At 37.1% G+C, this 22,793-nt stretch overlaps 1 long non-coding RNA gene across 1 annotated transcript in view; it reads left to right on the top strand.

Moving 5' to 3' along the window:
• Window positions 1–17,888: 17,888 nt before the first annotated feature.
• Window positions 17,889–22,793, top strand: part of LOC114678234 (uncharacterized) — a 118,242-nt gene continuing 113,337 nt past the window's right edge. Inside the window, exon 1 of the long non-coding RNA XR_003729523.2 lies at window positions 17,889–18,038. This is a non-coding gene — a long non-coding RNA (uncharacterized LOC114678234). The remainder of the gene's footprint in view (window positions 18,039–22,793) is intronic.

The raw sequence follows: 22,793 nt of genomic DNA, 5'->3' as shown, positions 1-22,793 counted from the left end.
TTGGGTGAGGCCCAGTGCCATGCTGGCTTCAGGTTTGACCCAGTGCAGTCATAGTAGTGGTGGCCACAGGGGTGCTTATGTCATTGCACCCCCAGGTTTAGGACAGAAAGATAGATGCTGTCTGTTTGGGAGGATGTAAGGGAAGAAAACATGAGTCTTTGCATGGTAATCCAGAGAATTCTCCTGGACATTGCCCAAGACTATCAAGGTGGTACCCCTACAAGTCTGCAAGAACTACAGGGTTACTGGCTTGGGGTGACCCTTAAAGCAGACACTGCTTACATAACAACACCCAAGTCCTTTCAAATATCTGAAAAGCTTTCCCAAGAAAGATGGCTACAAATAAGCCCAGACAGTGAAGACTACAATAAATACCTAACTCTTCAATGTCCAGACACTGAATAACATCTACTAGCATTCACACCATCTAGGAAAACATGACTTCACCAAATGAACTAAATAAGGCACCAAGGACTAGTCCTGAAGAAACACAGATATGTGACCTTTCAGACAGATAATTCAAAATAGCTGTGTTGAAGAAACTCAAAAAAAAATCAAGATAACATAAAGAGGGAATTCAGAATCTTATGAGATATATTTGACAAAGAAATTGAAAGAATTTAAAAGAATTAAGCAGAAATCCTGGATGAGAAAAAAGAAACTGGCATTTTGAAGAATGCATCAGAATCCTTTAATAGCATAATTGATCAAGCAGAATAAAGAACTAGTGAGTTTGAAGATAGCTATTTGAAAATGCACAGAGGAGACAAAAGGAAAAAAAGAATAAAAAACAATGCAGGATGCCTAGAAGATCTAGAAGATAGTCTCAAGGGGGCAAATCTAAGAGTCATTGGCCTTAAAGAGGAGGTAGAGAAAGAGATAGTGGTACAAAGTTTATTCAAAGGGGTAAAAGTAGAGAACTTCCCAAACCTAGAGAAAGATATCAATATCCAAGTACAAGAAGGCTATAGAACACCAAACAGATTTAACCAAAAGAAGACTATCTGGAGACATTTTATAATAAAACTCCCAAACGTCAAGGATAAAGAAAGAATCCTAAAAGCAGCATGAGAAAAAAAAAAATAATAACATATAATGAAACTCCAATATATCTGGCAGCAGATTTGTCAGTGGAAACCTTACAGGCCAGGAGAGAGTGGCATGATATATTTAAAGTACTGAAGGAAAAAGAAACAAAAAAAACCTTTTACCCTAGAATAGTATATCCATTGAAAATATCATTCAAACATGAAGGGTGAAATAAAGACTTTCCCAGACAAATGAAAGTTGATGGGTTTCATTAATACCAGACCTGCCCTATAAGAAATGCTGAAGGGAGTACTTCAATCATAAAGAAAAGGACATTTATGAGCCATAAATAATCACCTGAAGGTACAAAAATCACTGGTAATAGTAAGTACAAAGGAACACAGAATATTATAACACGCTGTAACTGTGATGTGTAAACTACTCTTATCCTAAGTAGAAAGACTAAATGAGGAATCAATCAACAATAACTACAACAACTTTTTAAAACATTATCACTGCAATAAGATATGAGTAGAAACAATGAAAAGTTAAAAAATTGGGGGACAAAGTTAAGGCATAGAGTTTTTTATTAGTTTTCTTTTTCTTTGTTTATGCAAACAGCATTAAGTTGTTATCTGGTTAAAATAACGGATTATAAGATAGTATTTGCAAGCCTTATTATAATCTCAAATGAAAATTCATACAATGAATACACAAAAAATAAAAAATAAGAAACTAAATCATATCACCAGATAAAATAATCTTCACTAGAGGAAGACAAGAAGGAAAGAAAAAAAGAAAGAGAAGACCAGAAAACAAATAACAAAATGGCAGGAGTAAGTTCATACTTATCGATAATAACATTGAATGTAAATGGACTAAACTCTCCAGTTGAGACAGAGACTAGCTGAATGGATGAAAAAACAAAACCCATTGATCTGTTGCCTGTAAGAAACATACTTCACCTTTAAAGATACACAGACTGAAAATAGAGGGATGGAAAAAGATAGTCCATGATAGTGGAAACCAAACAAAAGAGCAGGAGTCACTATACTTACATCAGACAAAACAGATTTCAAGACAAAAGCTATGAGAAGAGACAAAGAAGGTCACTATATAATGATAAAGAGGTCAATTCACCAAGAGGACATAACAATTTTAAATATATATACAGTCAACATGGGAGCACCCAGATATATAAAAGAAATATTATTAGAGCTAAAGAGAAAAATAGGTCCCCACACAATAATAGCTGGAGATTTTAATACCCCACTTTCAGCATTGGATAAATCTCCCAGACAGAAAATTAATAAAGAAACATCAGACTTAATCTGTAGTGTAGACCAAGTGGATCTAATAGATGTTTACAGAACATTTCATCCATGCTGCAGAATACATATTCTTTTCCACAGCACATGAATTACTCTCAAGGATAGACCATGTGTTAGATGAGAAAACAAGTCTTAAAACTTTCAAAAATTTGAAATAATATCAAGCATTTTCTCTGACCACAATGGAATAAAACTAGAAATTAATTACAGGAGGAATGTTGGAAACTATACAAATACATGGAGATTAACCAATATGCTCCTGAATGACTAGTGGATCAATGAAGAAATTAGGAATGAAACTGAAAAAAAATCGTGAAACATATGGTAATGGAAACACAACACACCAAAACCTAAGGGATACAGAAAAAGCAGTACTAAGAGAAAAATTTATAGCTATAACTGCCTACCTCAAGAAAAAAAAATGTTTCAAATGAACAGTCTAATGATGCATCTTTATGAACTAGAAAACCAGCCAGGTGTGGTGGCTCACATGTGTAATCCCAGCACTTTGGGAGGTCACGGTGAGTGGATCACGAGGTCAAGAGTTCAAGACCAGCCTGACCAACATGGTGAAACCCTGTTTCTACTAAAAATACAAAAATTAGCTGGGCATGGTGGCATGCACCTGTAATCCCAGCTACTCAGGAGGCTGAGGCAGGAGAATCGGTTGAACCTGGGAGGCAGAAGTTGCAGTGAGTCGAGATGGTCCCACTGCGCTCCAGCCTGGGTGACACAGCGAGACTCTGCAAAACAAAAAAAAAAAAAAAAAAAAAAAAGAAAAAGAAAAGAAAAGCAAAAGCAAGCCAAATCCAAAATTAGTAGCAGAAAAGAAATAATAAAGATCAGAGTGGAAATAAATACAATTGAAATGAAAAAAGCAATGCAAAAGATCAATGAAACAAAAAGCTGTTTGTTGAAAAGTTAAACAAAATTGAGAAGCCATTAGCCAGACTAAGAAAAAAAGAGAGACGATCCAAATAAACAAAATCATAAATGAAAAGGGAGATATTAAAACTGATACCATAGAAATTCAAAGGTTCGTTAGTGGCTACTATGAGCTACTATATGCCAAAAAATTGGAAAATCTAGAATAAATGGACAAATTCCTAGCTACATACAATCTACCAAGACTGCACCATTAAGTCCAAATCCTGAATAGATCAAATAGCAAGTAACAAGATCAAAGCCATGATAAAGAGTTCCAGTAAAGAAAAGTCTGTTACCTGATTTCTTCATGATAGAATTCTACCAAACATTTAAAAAAGCACTAATACCAATCTTTCTGACACTATTCCAAAAAATAGAGGAGGAAATACTTCCAAACTCATTCTACCAGGCCAATATTACCCTGACATGAAAACCAGACAAAGATACATTAAAAAAAAAAGAAAGAAAGAAAACTACAAGCCACTATCTCTGATGAATATAGATGCAAAAATTCTCAACAAAATACTAGCAAACTCAATTCAACAATACATTAGAAAGGTCATTTATCATGACCAAGTGGGATTTATCGTGGGGATGCAAAGATGGTTCAACCTAAGTGTCCATCAACAGATGAATGGATAAGAAAAATGTGGTATGTATACAAAAAGGAGTATTATTCAGCCATAATGAGGTGTGAGATCTAGTCATTTTCAACAACATGGATGGAACTGAAGATGATTATGTTAAGTGAAATAAGCCAGGTGCAGAAAGACAAACATCACATGTTCTCACTTATGTGTGAGATCTAAACACCAAAACATTTGAATTTATGGACACAGAGAGTAGAAGGATGGTTACCAGAGCTGGGAAGGTTAGTGGGGAATGTAGGGGAGGTGAAGTTGGTTATAGGTACAAAAAAAAACAAAGAAAGAATAAATAAGGCCTACTATTGGATAGCACAATACAGTGGCTATAGTCACTAATAACTAAATTGTATATTTTAAAATAACTTGAAGAGTGGAATATGCTTGAGGGGATGGACACCCCATTCTCCATGGTGTGCTTATTTCACATTGCATGCCTGTTTCAATATATCTCATGTACCCCATAAATATATACACCTGCTTGGACCCACAAAAATTAAAGAATAAAATAAATAAAATATATTAAAAATAGACTACGTTTTTACTTACAAATTTGTATTTTGTTGCATTACAAAAGCAAAATAGGCTGGGCGCAGTGGCTCATGCCTGTAATCCCAGCCCTTTGGGAGGCCAAGGTGGGTGGATCACGAGGTCAGGAGTTTGAGACCAACTTGGTGAAACATCATCTCTATTAAAAATACAAAAATTAGCCAGGCGCGGTGGCGTGCGCCTATAATACCAGCTACTCAGGAGGCTGACGCAGGAGGATCGCTTGAACCCAGGGGGCAGAGGTTGCAGTGAGTTGAGATCCCGGCACTGCACTCCAGCCTGGGTGACAGAGTGAGACTCCATCTCAAAAAAAAAAGAAAAAAAAAAGTGTAACAATACATGTGTTCCTAAGATTTTACACATGTACATATGTGAAATGAGGTTGAGGTAAAATAAAATAAAATTCATTGACAATAATAATATGCAATGAACTAAGAAATAAGATTAATTTAACTCTCTGTCCCTAAAGACTAAAGAGAAAGCGAAAAGAGAGACAATAAATAAAAGTAAATAAAAATAAAAATAAATTTCCAAATGAGAAATATGAAAATTTTGAAAAAAATTTCAAGTACAAATAAAACTTAGTCTAAAAACATTCTTGACATTAAATGTGTTAGTCAAAATTATGCTGAGTTAACGCTATTGTTTATAATTAGTTTCAATTAACTTTATAATTTTAGCTTCCCATGACATTAAGACTTTTTGAGAATGCAATTTTTAATGCTATATAGTTGTCTAACATAGAGATAGACTGTAATTTATTTTATTATTTTAGAGGGCTATTGGAAATGTCAGATTATTTCTGTTCTTAATATTATAAGTTATGGTTTGATTGACATGCTTGTACATTTTGGTCAGAATTTTTTATCATTTCTGTAGTGTACATTCTGAGAATACACAGACCAAAGGGTATGGATATTTTTAAGACTTCTTGGAAAATTACTCTCTGAAAAACTTTTCTCTTTGTGCTAACATCAACAATATATTAGCATGTTTATCTTAACATACTTTGTAACAGTGAGCATTAGTTTTAGATTTGATAATTTATGAGTAAATTAAGGTAATTCATTATATTTTTGTTTAATGTCTTTATGGATAAATTTCACGTATTTCTTTATATAATTATTGGGTGTCTGTAAATAATAAAATACATATGCTTTTAAATTTCTCTGAGCAAAGCTACTTAGCTAATTTTACCCAAATAATAATAATACCTCTAAGTAGGTACAATTCCAAATTTTATACATATATATATACACACACATATGTATATGTGTGTGCATGTGTGTGTGTGTATACATACATGTCGGTGCAAAAGTAATTGCAATTGGAAATTATGCAAAGTAATGGCAAAAAACATAATCATTTTTGCACCAACCTATATTTATTATGTAAATATGTAAATAAATAAATATCCATATATATGGGTTAAATCCATACGGGGATGTATGGATTTAATTTAACCAATGTATTTATTATATTAAACATATACAAACCTAGGTGAATAGTCCTGGAATTTTCCCCTTTTAACAACTATACTTTATTCACTTTCTAATGATATTCATTTCTAAGTGTGTTCATATTTATAACTGTTATTTTTATGATTATGCTAGACTGTATCAAAATTTTATTCTCAAGATGAAATGCTAGTTCTCATAGAGACAGAAAATATATTTTGATCAGAAAATGATGCTCATTCAAGAGATGAGACCTTTTACATGATTTATATTGATTTAGACTGTATAAAATAAGACTATCTAGATTAAAAATAGCATGTACAGGTCAGAAGCTAGTTCATTTTCCCATCTGAGTCATCTCATAATGGAGCTGTTTTACTGAGGAGACATATTTAATTGTGTGCATTTTACCTTTACAACAAGCAGAACTTTGATAGTTGAGAAAACAGGCTTAAGTATGATTAAAGGCAATAAAAACACAGCGGTAAAAGAAACAGATATGCACTATTAGAGAAACAAAAACATTAGAGTCCCTTAACAATTGTCTAGAAATATGTATAAAATAACATTAATCTATTATTCTGTAAAATTTGGTGTGAATATGTCTCTCAGTTTTCCTTTAAATATTATGATATTTTTGATATTAAAAAATATTAGATTACCTATTTTTTGAAAACTTTTTTTAACTTTTATTTTGGGTTCAAAGGTATATGTGCAGATTTGTTATATAGGTAAACTGCTTGTCATTGGGGTTTGGTATACAGATTATTTCATCGCACATGTAATAAGCATAGTACCCAACAGGTAATTTTTCTGATCCTCCCCTTCCTGCCACCCTCCACCCTCGAACAGGCCCCAGTGTGTGTTGTTCCCCTCTATGTGGTGTCGATGTGATCTCATCATTTAGCACTGCCTTATAAGTGAGAGTTTGTGGTATTTAGTTTTCTGTTCCTGTGTTAGATAATGGCCTCCGCTCCATCCATGTTCCTGCAAAGGACATGATCTCACTCTTTCTTATGACTGGATAGTATTCGATGGTGTAAATGTACCACAGTACCACATTTTATTTTATCCAGTCTACCACTGATGGACACTAAGGTTGATTTCATGTCTTTGCTACTGCGAATAGTGCCACAATGAACATCTGTGCTCATGTGTCTTTATAGTAGAAAAATTTATATTCTTTTGGATATATATCTAATAAAAGTATTACTGGATCAAATGGCAGCTCAGTTATAAGTTATGTGAGGAATTGCCACACTACTTTTCACAATGGCCGAACCAATTTACAGTCCCACCAACAGGGTACAAGCGTTCCCTTTTCTTTGTAACCTCAGCAGCATCTGTTATTTTTTTATTCTTTACTAATAGCCATTCTGAAAAATGTGAGATGGTATCTCCCTGTGGTTTTGATTTGCAATTCTCTAATAATTAGTAACATTGAGCATTTTTATAGGCTTGTATATACTGCATGTATATCATCTTCTGAAAAGTGTCTGTTCATGTCCTTTGTCCACTTTTTAACAGGGTTGTTTGATTTTGCTTATAAATTTGTTTAAGTTCCTTATAGATTCTGGATATTAGAACTTTGTTGAATGCATGGTGTGAAAATATTTTCTCCTATTCTGTGGTTTGTTCACTCTGTTGATAGTTTCTTTTGCTCTGCAGAAGCTTTTTAGTTTAATTGTATCCCGTTTGTCAATTTTTTGTTTTGTTGCAATTGGTTTTGTCAACTTTGCCATAAAAGCCTTGTCAAGTCCTGTGTCCAGAATGGTATTTCCTAGGTTATCTTTCAGGGTTTTATAGCTTTTCATTTTACATTTAAGTCTTTAGTTCATCTTGAGTTAATTTTTGTTTGTGGTTTCAGGTAGGGGTCTAGTTTCTATCTTCTGTGTATGACTAGCCAGTTATTCTAGCATCATTTATTGAATAGGCAGTCCTTTTCCCATTGCTGGTTTTTGTCTGCTTTGTCAAAGATCTGATGGTCATCAGTGTGTGGCCTTATTTCTGGGTTCCCTATTCTGCTCCATTGGCCTACGTGTCTGGTTTTGTACCAGTACTATGCTATATTGGTTACTGTAGCCCTGTAGTATAGTTTGACGTCAGGTAGCCTGATGTCTCCAGCTTTGTACTATTTGCTTAGAATTTCCTTGGCTCTTCAAGCTCTTTTTTGGTTCCATAAGAATTTTAATTTTTTTTTTCTAGTTCTGTAAAGAATGTCATTGGTAGTGATATCAGAGTGGGGCAGAGAAGTGCTAGGTAGGAGAAAGGTGGGGTCCTGACAGTTGTTGTATAGAAATGCTACTGATTTTTTATAAGCTGATTTTGTAACCTGAAATTTTGCTGAAGTTGTTTATCAGATTAAAGAGCCTTTGGGAAGAGATTATGAGGTTTTCTAGATATAGAATCATGCTGTCTGCAAACAGGGATAGTTTGACTTCCTCTCTTTCTGTTTAGATGCTTTGTATTTGTTTCTCTTGCCTGATTGCTCTGGTCAGGACTTCCAGTACTATGTTGACTAGGAGTGGTGAAGGAGAGCATCTTTCTCTTGTTAGAGTTTTGGAGAGGAATGCTTCCAGCTTTCTTCCATTCAGTATAATGTTGGCTGTGGTTTTGTTATAGATGGCTCTTATTATTTTGAAGTATGTTCTTTCAATGCCTAGTTTATTGAGGGCTGTTAACATGAAGGAATGTTGAATTTTATCCAAAGCCTTTTCTGCATCTATTGATATAATCTTGTGGTTTTGTTTTTAGTTCTGTTTATGTCATGAATCACATTTATTTATTTGCATATGTTGGGCCAACCTCCTGGGGATGAAGCCTACTTGATCATGGTGGATTAGCTTTTTGATGTGCTGCTGGATTTGGTTTGCTAGTATTTTTGAGGCTTTTTGCATCTATGTTCGTCAAGAATATTGGCCTGAATTTCTCTATGTGTGTGTGTATGTTTGTGTGTGTGCATGTCTCTGCCAGGTTTTAGTGTCAGGATGATTCCGGCCTCATATAATGAGTTAGAGAGGAGCCCCTCCTTTTCAATTTTTTGGAATAGTTTCAGTAGAAATGGTACCAGCTCTTCTGTATACTTGTGGTAGAATTCAGCTGTAAATTCTTCCGGTCCTGAGCTTTTTGGTTGGTAAGATTTCTATTATTGATTCAATTTTAGAACTCTTTATTGGTCTGTTCAGAAATTCAATTTCTTCCTGGTTCAAACTTGGGAGACTGTATGGGTGGAATTTATCCATTTCTTCTAGATTTTCTAGTTTACATGCAGAGAGGTATTCATAATGGTCTCTGGGTTTTTTGTTTTGTTTTGTTTTGTTTTGTATTTTCTGTGAGGTCAGTGGCAATATCCCCTTTGTCATTTTTAATTGTGTTGATTTGGATCTTTTCTCTCTTTTCTTTTAATTAGTCTAGCTCGCAGTCCATGTATTTGATTAATGTTTTCAAATAAGAAACTCCTGAATTTGTTGATCTTTATAGGGGTTTTTGCATCTCAATCTCCTGCAATTCATCTCTGATTTTGGTTATTTCTTTTCTTCTGCTAACTTTGGTGTTGGTTTGTTCTTGCTTTCTAGTTCTTCTAGTAGTGATGTTAGATTATTAATTTTAGAGCTTTCTAACTTTTTGATGTGGGTGTTTAGTGCTATGAACTTCCCTCTTAACACTGTCTTAGCTGTATCCCAGATATTCTGGTATATTATATATTCTCATTAGTTTCAAAGAATGTCTTGAGTTCTGCCTTAATTTCGCTATTTACCATAAGATCATTTGGAAGCAGGCTTTATGTTCCCTTCCCAGCTTGGAGGCAGCAGGGGAAAGGACCTTAGCCATGGTTGTGGCAGAGGGTCTTTCACTTGTCTCTTGAGATTCCATCCCGAAGAGATGTGGAACCACTATCAATTAGTGTCATCAGCCCGGGATGGGTCAGCTATGTTGTGGGCCAAGACAGGAAGTCCCTGTCTGGTGATGAATTGAGGGGGTGGGTGGAACCTGGTCAAGGCCAACTGGCCTTCTCCTTAGAGCAACTGCAACTTTCTAGAGTTAAAGCTGCAGGTTAAAACACTCAGGGCCTTTGCTCCTTCCCCAGTCTGGGGGTAGCAAGGGGAGTAGCACTGCAGTGGCAGTGGCAGTGGTGCTTTTGGTTGCCTCTGGGAGCTCCACCTTAGAGAGATGCAGAGCTGCTCCTACTGGGAATGTCCAGGGAGTGGTGCAGATTCTCTGCTAGCCCATGCTGAGGGCTCTACTTGGTAAAGAGCAAGAGGATTGAAGGCCCACAAAGATGAGAGACTGGGCTCCTCTCCATATAGTGACAGTGGCATGCTGGAAGCTCCAGTGAAACCCTCAGGCTCTTTGTTTCTTCCCCAGACTGAAGGCAGCAGAGGCTAAACTGTGTGGCAGTGGCAGATGGGCTATCAGTTGCATTTGGGAGCCCCTCCCCAAGGAAGTACAGAGCCACTAATAGTCAGTAGGCTCAGGGGTGTGTGGGATGGCTATTCTCCAGTCCCAAGCTGGGGGCCCTGCCTGGTGAAGAGTAGAGAGTGGGGGCTCACAAGAAAGAGAGACTGGACTCCTATTTTACAGTGGCTGCAGTATGCTGCAGGTGGCAGCACAGCAACTAGACCCTTTGTTCTTTCCCCTGCCCAAGGGTGTTAGGGTGATACCATTGCTACTGCAATGGCAGAGTGGTGGTGGATTGTCACCAGGATTTCCTCCTCAGAGAACTGCAGAGCTGCTTCTGACTAATGTGGTCAGCTGAGAGCAGGGTAGCTGTGATGGAGTCCAGATCGGGAGGTCCAGCCGGCAGAAGCAGAGATGGCAACCCATGTGAAGAACAGTCCAGATACTTTTCCCTGGAATGGCTATGCTGTGCTGGAGATCCATGTAACTCCCTATCACTGCTTGATCTCCAGAGATTGAAGGCTGTACTAGTGAAGGCTGCAAGACAGCAAAAGCAGAGGTCAGTCTCTCCCTCTGGGAGCTCTGTCCTACACAAGTACAGAGCTGCTACCAGCCCAAGATGCCCAGTGGGTGGTGACTGGAGTTCCAGATTGAGGGGGGTCTCATTCCATGAGAAGTGGGATTAGGCACCCATGTAAAAAGTAGTCTGGCCACTTTCTTGTGTGATGGTTGTGCTGTGCTGGAGATCTGTGCCACTCCTTAATCACCACTGGAGCCTGAAGGCTATGGTGGCAAGGGCCGCGAGATAGCAAAAATGGCAACCAGTCTCTCTTTCTGGGAGCTCCATCCCAAGGAAATAGAGAGCTGCTACCAGCCCAAGAGCCCAGACAGAGTTGGCTGGAGACTCAGGCCAGAGGGTCTTACTTATCCTGTGAGATGCAGGGGAGGTGAGGCCTGCAGTCTGCTGCTCAGCCCCCAGATTTGGCCCCTTTCCTGAAGGTGTGCAAGAGAGTCTGACTTTCCCACTCCTGGAGCTGCAACTGCTAATGCTAGGATGCCTGGGGATTCAAGGCTCCTGGGACTCCCTGTGTGTCTGAGCAGAGGCTCTGTCCAGACTCCACATAGCTCTCTGTGTCAGTCTGGAGGTTCCAGAGGGGTGAGCTTACAAGAGGATCGCCTGAGCGTACGGTTGCAAAGGTCCATGACAGAAGTGTCTGTCCCTAGGGACTCAATTACTCATCATTTCCCCAAGGTAGAAAAGTCTCCCCTGGCTCCATGCCACACCCGAGTGGGAAGTTGTCCTGTCTCGCTCCTCTCTGTTCTCCATAGGTCAAGTTGTTTCCTTGATGAATCCCAGTGTGTTCCAGTTGAATGTTCCAGTTGAAGATATAGTAATTACTTGCTACTCTTTCTTTCCATGAGAGTGATGCACACTAGCTGCTTCTAGTCAGCCACGTTGGCCTCTCCCCTAAAATCTTTTCAGTATAGTTTATCTCATTACCTTTATCATAAGAAAGTCATTCCATAAGCTAAGGTTACCCAAATCGTATTTGCTATGTTCATTTTTACAACTCTATAATTTACATTTTATTCTCTAAGGCATCAAAATTCATTGTGGTCTATGGTGAAAGCTAATAATATAAACTAATTATTTGCTAATACTTTGGCAATTTTTAAAACCATGGTTTATTTGTTTGTTACAGTGAGCGTGAATACTATTAATTTTATAGTGTTATTGCACTGTCGCCTTACGAGTTTTACTTCTGAAAATTGATTGAGGTTATTTTTCTTATGTTTTAAAACATTCTATGAGGGGCTGGCAATATATATTTAAGTTTTAGGTATGCATTGAATGTATTCACTATTCAATGTATATCTAAAAATAATGTGTATCTAAAAATTAAGTAAACATTATCATTCAGATTTTTCAAATACTCTATATTCTTTATTTTGGTTTCAGTTGTCCCATAACAATTGTATATACTGAGAAATTACATCAGGTGCTTCTGGTTAAATAACATTTTAAACTTGAAAAATATGAAAACAAGCTAGGATTTTTTTTTTCTTTTGTAAAACCAGAATGTAGTTTTGAAGTTTTATAAAAATCTGAGTAAATTCAAACATAAAATTATTGAAAGAATGTGAGTAGATGAAGCTTAGCAGTTAGGACTTGCTAATGTAGGGTCTTAAACATCATGGCAAGGAGTTGAGGCCTTATTTTTTAGGCCACCTATTTTTAAATGCTGGTTTTGTTACAGCTGCATAAAAATAACCTGAAGATTTTTGTAAGTATACATTGAAACCATATTTAAATTACAGTTAGATTCTGACAGCAACTTTAAGAGGCAAACTTATATTATCAAAATAAGTGCTGAAGAACCTCTTAGCATATACTTGTGTCGTCACCTTGTACAGCAACTCCTATGGATGCTACAGTCTGAGTATCACCAAAAAATGAGAATGTCGTGAAGATGATTGAGCATTCCAACTTATCTACACTTAAGATAAATATCCATATATGTTGGTGAATGACGATTAGGTTCAAATATTGTCCTGGCCCAGTCTGTTTCCCTTTTGCTCCTAGTACTCCAATTACTTGTTTAATAATTTTTATTAAAATAGTAGATATTTCTCTATTCCTTTTTAAATTTTCTGTCATCTTGCCTCTCAATGATTTAGTCTATATTTATTTTTTGAACCATCTTCCAGTTTACCAATTTTTACTTTATATGTGTCTAATTTGTTAACGCCAATGATTGAATTTTACTTTATTACATTTTTATATTTTATATTACATTGTATTATATTTTGTTAAATATATAATAATGAAGATATATATATATTTATTTTATATATATTACCTTGTTATTATATTTTTCAGTGCTAGGATTTCTAATTGATACAGTTTCCAGTCCTCTGCCTAAATTGTCCACCTTGCATTTTAATTACTTGAACATATTAATCACAATTTTAGAGTGGATTTGAAAATTCACTTATCTATATCTCTGGTGGAGATTTTATTTGCTCTTTTTCTTGTTTTTTTGATTAAATCTTTTTGTATGTTTGGGGCTTTTATTGAATGACACTAAATGTAAAAATAGTAAGCATAATTTGAGACTCTAGATGTTTTCACTCTGCAAAAATTATTTTAATTTTGTTTCTGGCATGTATCTATCGGGGACAATAGCAACACCAGATCATCTTAATACAATAAAGGTCTAAGATAATTTGAAGCTGAAACTTAATCCTTCTCTTAGCTTTCACCCTTATTCCTATGCTTAGTCCTTTAAAGTCCCAGCAGAAACCTATGCATGTGCCAGAACCCTTCCTGCTTGGTGGGTCCTGAACTCCAGTTTTGGTTCTCTCAGCTCTTTCTGTCTGCCAAATTCTCTGCCCACATTCTCAAACTTTCCAAAAAGACTTTCGGAGTTAGCAAATTCCTCAACAGGGAATGTAGTACTAATTGCCAAGCTCATCTCTTTGGTCTTCCTCTTGCCCCCCACACCCCAAATCCTAGCTCTCAAAATTTTGTCTGATAACTTTTCAATGCCTTTAGATATTTTAAAGCCTACTTTGCCCAACATTTCTAGGAAGTATAAGAATTTTATATCACAGTTCTCCAAGAAACAGAGGACAAAATAGAATTAGCCATGCAAGAGATGTATTGGAAGCAATGCCTGTAAACATAAAGGTGAGAAAGTGAAAGAGTAGGCAGAGAGATTCTTGAGACGATGATGCAGGTCTGAAACCTGGGAAAGAGGAGAGGGAAGGAAGAATGATTGGTTAGTACAAGTTTTATGCTACAATGTACTTCTGGAGAAGTCTCAACCCAGACAAGGGGGAGCTACAAAGTGAAGATTAACTATCAAAGAAGTCTCCTGTTAGCAGAAATGGCCCAGCTATAATACCCCTGCCAAGTTCAGTCATTAGCTTTGGGCTACTCAGAGTGAGCATGGCCTTGGGGAAAACACTAAACTGTAGAGGATCCAAAGATGTGGTAACTGGAAGATCTTTTCCAGCTACTGTGCTCATAGGAAGTTTCCTTGAAGGGATAGCTAGAGACCTATGGAACCACAGGCTTTATAGCATAAATGTACTGTGTAAATATGATGTATGATTTATCCCCCATCCCCTTTACTTTTTCTTACCTTGTTATTTAGTGATTGATTTGTATATTTATAAGACTGCCTCAAAATAGCATTGAAATAAAGAAGACTGTAATATTTTTAAACTTGTGGATTAACCCAAAAAGTAAATATCTAAAAATAAATATTGGAACACACTAGAAATAGAATGGATGTCATTTTATTTAACTGGATAGTCTATTAAATTCCTTAAGCTTTTGATTTTATTGGTTTCTATTTTTGTTTTATGTTTTCTTCATCAGCATATTACCTGTAGACTTTATTTACTGATTTTAGGGACTTAAGAGGCCTAAATGTGCTTTCCTGTTCCCACCTATTGTTAGATGCTTGAATTACACAATCAGATTAACAATATATTGTCTCATACTTCATGTTTTCTCCTGCATCTCCCTGGAGTGCCCCTCATTGCTTCTTATTGTGGTTATTTCTTATGTCTCTTTCAAGGATGAGTTCAAGCATCATCATCTTCAGGAAGTACCCCCATATAACTTTTCTATGTTTCTGTAATATCTTATGGATATGTTCATTATATCACTTATCCCACTGTGCTTTAATGATTGTTTGAGTTCCTTGAACAGAGACCTTGCTTGTGTTTTTCATAGTATTTCTTCTAAGTAGCACTTTATAAATAAGTGCTCAATAAATGTTTGTTCAATAAAAAAGCTTAAGTTTCATGAGAAAATATATATAACCACAGGTATGTTTAGCACCACTATTTAGTCATATTCACTGATAGTGATGAAAAGATAGGCATAAGTTTTGCTTGATGTAGGGGGCAGGATGCAGTTCTAGGTACTAGTGATGGGGCACTGCATATGGAAGAAGGTTTAAAAAATGACCACTCCCTTAAGAGGTCAGGAATTTTAGAACAGCCTGGCCAACATAGTGAAACCTCGTCTCTACTAAAAATGCAAAAAATTAGCTAGGAGTGATGATGGGCGCCTGTAATCCCAGCTACTAAGGAAGGTGAAGCAGAAGAATCACTTGAACCCAGGGGGCAGAAGTTGTAGTGAGCCGAGCACTCAGCCTGGGTGACAGAGCGAGATTTTGTCTCAAAAAAAAAAAAAAAAAGAAAGAAAGAAAAAGAAAAACAAACAAACAAACAAAAAAACAAAAACAACTGGCCAACCCTAAAGATCATAGAATGTGCTTACCATGGGAAACCTGAGACTAAGTTACTTGCTGAAAAGTAACTCACATTTTTTCAGAAAGCTCTCTGGGATTTCAATTTTAGTTTGTTTTCAATATCCATTACCTAAGCCTAAGTGGATAGGTTTGGTAAACTAAGTGTTTTTAGCCATTAGTAAAAAGCGAATGGCATTCACATATCTGCTTAATGAACAAAAAACATGTTTTGTTAGTTTTCTATAGATGTGGTCAAGAATAGGGCGTTAGTTATACCCAGGAGCAAAAAAATCAATACCAAATGTGAAGTGTCACTTAAAGCTTTATCTTGTTGCCAGTTTTTCTTTTAGACCTCACTTGATTTCTGCAACAGAGCCTCTGAGACTATTCATTTGCGTGGTTGTCTTAGTTGCTCTCCTCCAGAACACTCACCAGCCTTTTGATTCCCAACTCCCTTATTTCTGTTGTTCTCACCTCCAGAACACTGCTCAGATTTAATGGGAACTAGGCTGGAGAAATACTATAGCTCTGCTTTATGCAATATCACATTTAAGCAGCAATTGGCATAATTATCATGTTTTAAAAATTAATAATAGGCCTGGTGCAGTAGCTCATGCCTATAATCCCAGCACTCTGGGAGGCTGAGGCAGGCGGATCACCTGAGGTCAGGAGTTCAAGACTAGTCTGGGCAACATGGTGAAATCTCATCTTTACTAAAAATACAAAAATTAGCAGGGCATGATGGCACTTGCCTGTAATCCCAGCTACTCGGGAGACTGAGGCATGAGAATCACTTGAACCCAGGAGGCAGAGGTTGCAGTGAGCTGAATCACACCACTGCCCTCCAGCCTGGGTGACAGAGTGAGATTCTGTCTCAATAATGATGATAATAATAATGATAATAATAATAATAAGAAGAAGAAGAATCATGACATGTTAGAAACCTCACAAATAGGACTACTCTGAAAGATACTTATAAACATACCTTTATTTTTTCCTTATACTGAGCTTAAGATACTTGACTATGGAAAAGCTATTATAAGAGCAAAAAACAAAATATTTTTCTCTAAGCTTTGTGGACATCACGTTTCTGCTTAAAGTTTTCCAATGGCTTTGCACTGCAAACAGAATAAATTTCAAACGTAAAATCTGCAAGGCCTTACATAATCTGGATGTAACCTGTCTTTATAATTTATTCTCTTAATGTTTTTTCCTGGTTCCCTATCCCAGTAGACTTCCTTTCAATACTCAGTCATGTCTAGGCTCTTCCTTCCTTAGAAATTTTGCCTGTGATCATCCACATTTTCCCTGGTCTTCGCATATTTGGTTTTTTTGTTTGTTTGTTTGTTTCTTTTTTTCATTCAGTTCTCAGCTCAAATACCATCTTCTTAGAAATGTCTACTCTGACAATCTTAGATAAAGTAGGCCCCTCCTCACCCTGCCTCTATTTTATTAGTCTATTTTACTTACTCTAAAGTATTCTACATTACCTTAACCTGTTGATTCCAAGAGGGCATGAGCTTTTTTGGTCACTATAAAGGAGACAACTTGGCTACAAATAACAATAGTGTAATATTTGATCCTGCCACCTTCAGATTCAGTTCTTTGAAAGTCCAAAGATTAGCTTTGATTGTGAGAGAGGAGAACAGAAGAAAATGGTCAAGCAGACAGTTTGGGTGGGCCCTTGGTTGAATTATTTCAAACAAAAGAACAGCCTGAAAAATCAAGCTATAAGCACAGATAAGAGAACTTACACAGCAGGGCTTGCCTAAGACATGCCTACTGCAGCACAGATAAGAAAGGCTACACAGGTGACTTGCCCAGGCATGCCTACAATGAAAAATTCCATCCTCTAACACATGTGCAGTAAGGGGAACAAAGCAGTATGGAGTAACTCAAGCTAAGGGCCCACATATGCACTAGGGTGATGGGGATGGAGCTACCAAAAATTTGTGCCTTATGCAAATTAGACATCCAGCCCTCATCAGTTTCTTACAAAAGTCTTTGCATTCCACTATAAAAACAGCAACCCGTTTGGTCCCCTTTTCTGTTGCAGAGAGCTTTCTTCTTTCACTTAGTGAACTTTCACTCAAACCTCACCCTTCGTGTCTACATTCCTTAATTCTCTTTGTTGTGAGACAAAGAACTCCAGGTGACACATCACAATGAAAGACTGCTACATTGTGGTACATTGGTAACATTGTAACAATTGGACTGACTTCACATATGGGTAGTCACTGAGAAGAGGACAACTGGCTACAAATATCAACAGGCTTATAATGATCTTCTTACCTTCAAGTCCAGTTCTTTAAAAGTCCAAATTTGCTCTGAACTGACTTCAAGCAAGTGCCCACTCTTGAACCAATTACCGAGGCTGGAGGATAAAGACACAAATTGGCCAAACTTGGATTACCTGCCTTCTTCATCTTAAAGGTAGGACCAGCTCAGAGAGTAAAGACTGAGAATATGAATGAATGATTTTCCAGAGAAAATTAGGGTAATTTTTCTGAAGAAATTGGGGTTTGGGGGAATGGAAGCTGGGCAGTGAAAGCAGTGGTTGCTAACTAAAAGAAATAGTAATTGATATGTTCAGTTTAAAGGGCTGCAAGGCATTCCTTAGGGTGGATGTATACTAACGTAGCCTATCATTTCCTTGTGGATGAATATTTTAGGTTGTTTGCAAAATAGTATTATGATAAACATCATTGTTCATTTGTTTTGATTATATCAGAATTACTCCTAAAAGTAAAAATGCTAGGTTCTAGTGTGCATATTAAATGTTCAATTAAGGAAAGTTATATTAAACACCTTGTAGAAATTCATTTATCTTGCTAAACTAGTTTTGTCCCATAGAAACATAACGTGAGTCACATATGTAGTTGTAAATTTTCTAATAATCAACATTTAAAAAGTAAAAAGGGGCCAGGCATGGTGGCTCACGCCTGTAATTCCAGCACTTTGGGAGGCCAAAGCAGGCAGATCACAAGGTCAGGAGTTTGAGACCAGCCTGGCCAACATGGTGAAACCCTGTCTCTAATAAAAATACAAAAATTAGCTGAGCATGGTGGCACATGCCTATAATCCCAGCTACTCGGAAGGCTGAGGCAGGAGAATCGCTTGAACCAGGGAGTCAGAGGATGCAGTGAGCCAAGATCCTGCCACTGCACTCCAGCCTAGTGACAGAGCAAGACTCCTTTCCCCACCAAAACATAAATAAATAAACAAATAAGAATAAATAAAAAGTAAAAAGGAACAAGTGAAGTTGATCATTTATGTATTTGTTTAACCCAAAAAATCAACAATAGTCTATTTTAACATGTAATTAATACTAACATTTATTTACGATATTGTTTACATTTTGTTCTTTTACTAAAGTCTGAAACCTGGGGTGCATTTTACACTTACAACACTCTCAATATGGATTAATGTTCAGCAGCCAAGTGGAATAAGTGACTATCTTATTGGAGAGCCCAGCTCTAGAACATTCTAGTTCTAATAAACACATAGGGGTTTTACATACCCAAGTGCTCTCTTTAAATCTAGCTTTAAATTGAACCTAGTAGAAATCACTCATTAATCAATAGACTGTCCATCTCTAAGAAAAGTCTCACTCTAAGTGGTGGTTTGGAAATACATGGTGAAGAAAACTTGACAACATCTCAAACCAATAATGAAGACAAGAGTCATCACCAGGAGGAGGCTTAAGAAAAATGCTGGCCGGGTGCGATGGCTCAGGCCTGTAATCCCAGCACTTTGGGAGGCCGAGACGGGTGGATCACGAGGTCAGGAGATCGAGAGAGACTGTCCTGGCTAACACAGTAAAACCCTGTCTCTACTAAAAAACAAAACAAAACAAAACAAAACAAACAAAAAAACCAAACTAGCCGGGCGAGGTGGCGGGCGCCTGTAGTCCCAGCTTCTTGGGAGGCTGAGGCAGGAGAATGGTGTAAATCCGGGAGGCGGAGCTTGCAGTGAGCAGAGATGCGGCCACTGCACTCCAGCCTGGGTGACAGAGCGAGACTCTGTCTCAAAAAAAAAAAAAAAAAAAAGAAAAGAAAAATCCTGAGTCTTAGAATAATGAAAAGTTTGCCTGGGGTATGGTGAGAAATGGTAAGACTCTGGGAAAACTTAGATAAAGCTACCCAAAGGAGAAGAATGTGAATGTGGTAAACTGCAGTTATGAAGTATCAGTGCAGTAAATTCCAGTGTGATCTCAGAGAGTTCATCAGACTTTGGATGAAATATGGTTTTAGATTGTGCAAATCTTTTTACTGTGATTTCAGAAACATATCAAATATATATTGAATGCTTACTCAGAGCTGTGTTCTGTGTTCATTTGTTTCTCACAACACGCGAATTAGGAACTGTTCTTACACTAATTTTGCTGATAAACCAATTGAGATGCAAAGTAATTAATTTCATAGTTAGCAACTGGTGATGCTGAGATTTAAACTGCTGATTTCTAACTCTATAGTTCACTCCATTAGCTCTGTTCTATTTTATTCTTAGTATATTACATGTGTTTTTATAGTCAAGTCCTTTGACTAATATTTATCTTTCAGTTCACACTGACACTAGCAAATAGGTCACTTAAAATCTTAGACATAAGTATTCTAACCAGCAAAAGCTGTATTTCCCTTTGAAAATTACTGCTTAGAAATTCGACTTATATTTTGATGTCTTATGAAATGGCTAACAAGGTTAGTCCCAAGGCCCCAGTGAACTCTGGCTATGCCAAAAAATAAAAAATAAAAAATAAATAAATAATACAATTATTTAAAGTTGAAGACTGTAGGAGAGAAAGAAATAATATATTTTTCTCCTCACCCATTGCAAGGTTCATGGCTGACACCTCTATAACAAAAGGCAGATTAATTAGAAAAATACATAACTTTATTTAGTAGTTTTATACAACATAGAAGCATTCAGAAATAAAGACCCAAAGATCCATGGAAAACCCTATTTTTATGGATAGTCGTGCAGAAGTGTGATTGTAAGACAAAGAGTAGGATCTAATTATAATAAGCTGGAGGGAACTTACCAAGGCCTGTTTTTTCAGATTCTTCTTGGTTTCTAGATGAAGAGTAAAGACCCTCTGGAACGAGGGTCTCTGACTTACTTTCAGCAGAGATAGTCAGAGACTTCTTTTATGACCTGCTTCAGGACATAAAGGCAGAAGGTCAGAGTGACAACCTTGCTGCTACTGTGGATTTCTTGATTTCCTTCTGCTTAAGATGCTCAACATGCCAAGATGCCATATTTGTAGTATTGTGATCTGAGGTCTGGCAAGACCAAACCCTGAGTCCTGGAGACTCCATTAGACCCTACCTGAATAGCCAGCCTCTCCACCTGTCCTTGTGACCTTGCCATCTCATCTTTCAGACAATTCTATTGAGTTGTTAGAAAGAAATTGCCCTGGGATAAATAAGAAAGCATCTGTCATCTTAATGTGACAGTTAGTAAAGTAGCACAGGACCAGAACAATAATCATTCAATTGTTTTCGATTGCTTGGGAAATGCCACTGAGCCTCCAAGAAATGCCTGGGGAAGGGTGTAATAAAAATGTTGGTGTGGGAGTGTGCATTATCTCATTCCAATTCCCAAGGTTAGTTGGAGATCCAATAGTCTGACCCACTCCCACCAACCTCCAACCCAATAAGAAGAAAGAAAGAAAAGAACAGAAACAAAAAATTTACTAGACTGAGAATGTAAATGTTGTTATGTTTCTTTGCTATTAGTTACTTCAAGGCTTCAATTTTTGACTTTGAGAAAATCTGTCTGCTGGTGGCACCATGCTCGGGGCAATGGGAAAAATATGTGAACCAGTATTCTTCCTATAAGAAAGGAGAAAATTCTGTTACACACGGTATTTATAAACAGCCCCCAAAATAATTACTGAATTCAGAAACAGTTTATCATAGGCAAGCACAAGGCTGAGCAGAAGTAAAAAGATAGTCCAACAGACTTTTACAGCCTCTCAGGCGTAGTGCTCAGGGAAGGCAGATGCCATTCTTCCTCAACCTGTTTTGGAATCCTAACAGCATGGTAAAGAGGGATTTGGCAAAGGTTCCTGAGCGTAGGAACTGTATTTCTCTTGTTTTTTGCTGTATCCTCAGGCTGTGGCACTGGCAAGGTATTATGTAAAGTTTTATAAGTATCGATTAAAAGCTGCTGAATAAATAAGAGACTTTTTTCTCTTACCTGTCTTATCGCCCAGAATTTCTCTCATTAGTGATTGTTTGGCTGTATATCTGGAATTAAATATAAGCTAGTGGACCTCTTGGTAGACTGCCATAGAGGAAATTCAGAAGGGATCAAAGCAGATAATCTCAACGTCAGTTTTAATCTTGAGAGCCTACAGTTCTAAAACCTTTCAAAGACTCAATTTGATGGGCATGATTAAGCAAAATGTCTCGTCCCTCAGTATCAGGAACAACACACCTCTGATGGAATTGGTGGATTTTTTGATGAAGATATATATTTACAAGAAAAGACTGCTGGACTCCTCCAGATGCAGGTTGATACACAGGGTTTATCTGTCACAAATGTAAAATCAGAGCCTCTCCACAATTTTAGAAAATAATTTTCTTATTATATTAGGCTCAGAAATGACCTCATCAGTTTGGGAGAACTTTTCTCAAGGTCCTTGAGCTCCATGGGAACCATTTGAGTCTGGGAAGGTACCTGGGTGACCTGAACTTAACTGGCTCCTCTCTTGGCTCCTCTGAGACCCTCACTGAATCACCACATACATGGAAGTAATGACACTTACCGCCTTGCATTCATTAGTATAATAGCTTTAATGATTTGATTTGCTCCTATAAAAGGTGCTATATAAATGCAAATGATTGCCAAGGATGATAATTAACAGTCTTCAGCTGCAAACTACTTACACCTCAAGTCCATAGGTCACAGAAAGAGAAATGTAAAGGTATTATTTAAGAAGATTGTTACCTCTTTGTGCTAAATATGATGACAGGCATTTGTAAAAGCTGCGTGTTTCTCTAGTTACATAGCCTGGATATTTTTGCTGACTGAAGGAGATACTGGTATAATTCATCTTTCAGAAGTGTTAAATGCTAGGGTGGTAAGATATTGCATTCAAGATGGGGGAGGGGGTAAGAGAAAGGAGGGGGAACCAGGGAGTCTATTTCCAGATAGGAAAATGCAAAGTCCTGGAACTCTAGG

The sequence above is a fragment of the Macaca mulatta genome, chromosome 1 (assembly GCF_049350105.2).
Source record: "Macaca mulatta isolate MMU2019108-1 chromosome 1, T2T-MMU8v2.0, whole genome shotgun sequence".
Classification (NCBI taxonomy): Eukaryota; Metazoa; Chordata; class Mammalia; order Primates; family Cercopithecidae; genus Macaca; species Macaca mulatta.
Note: the sequence above shows the minus strand (reverse complement) of the source record. Positions and strands in the feature narration are given on the sequence as shown.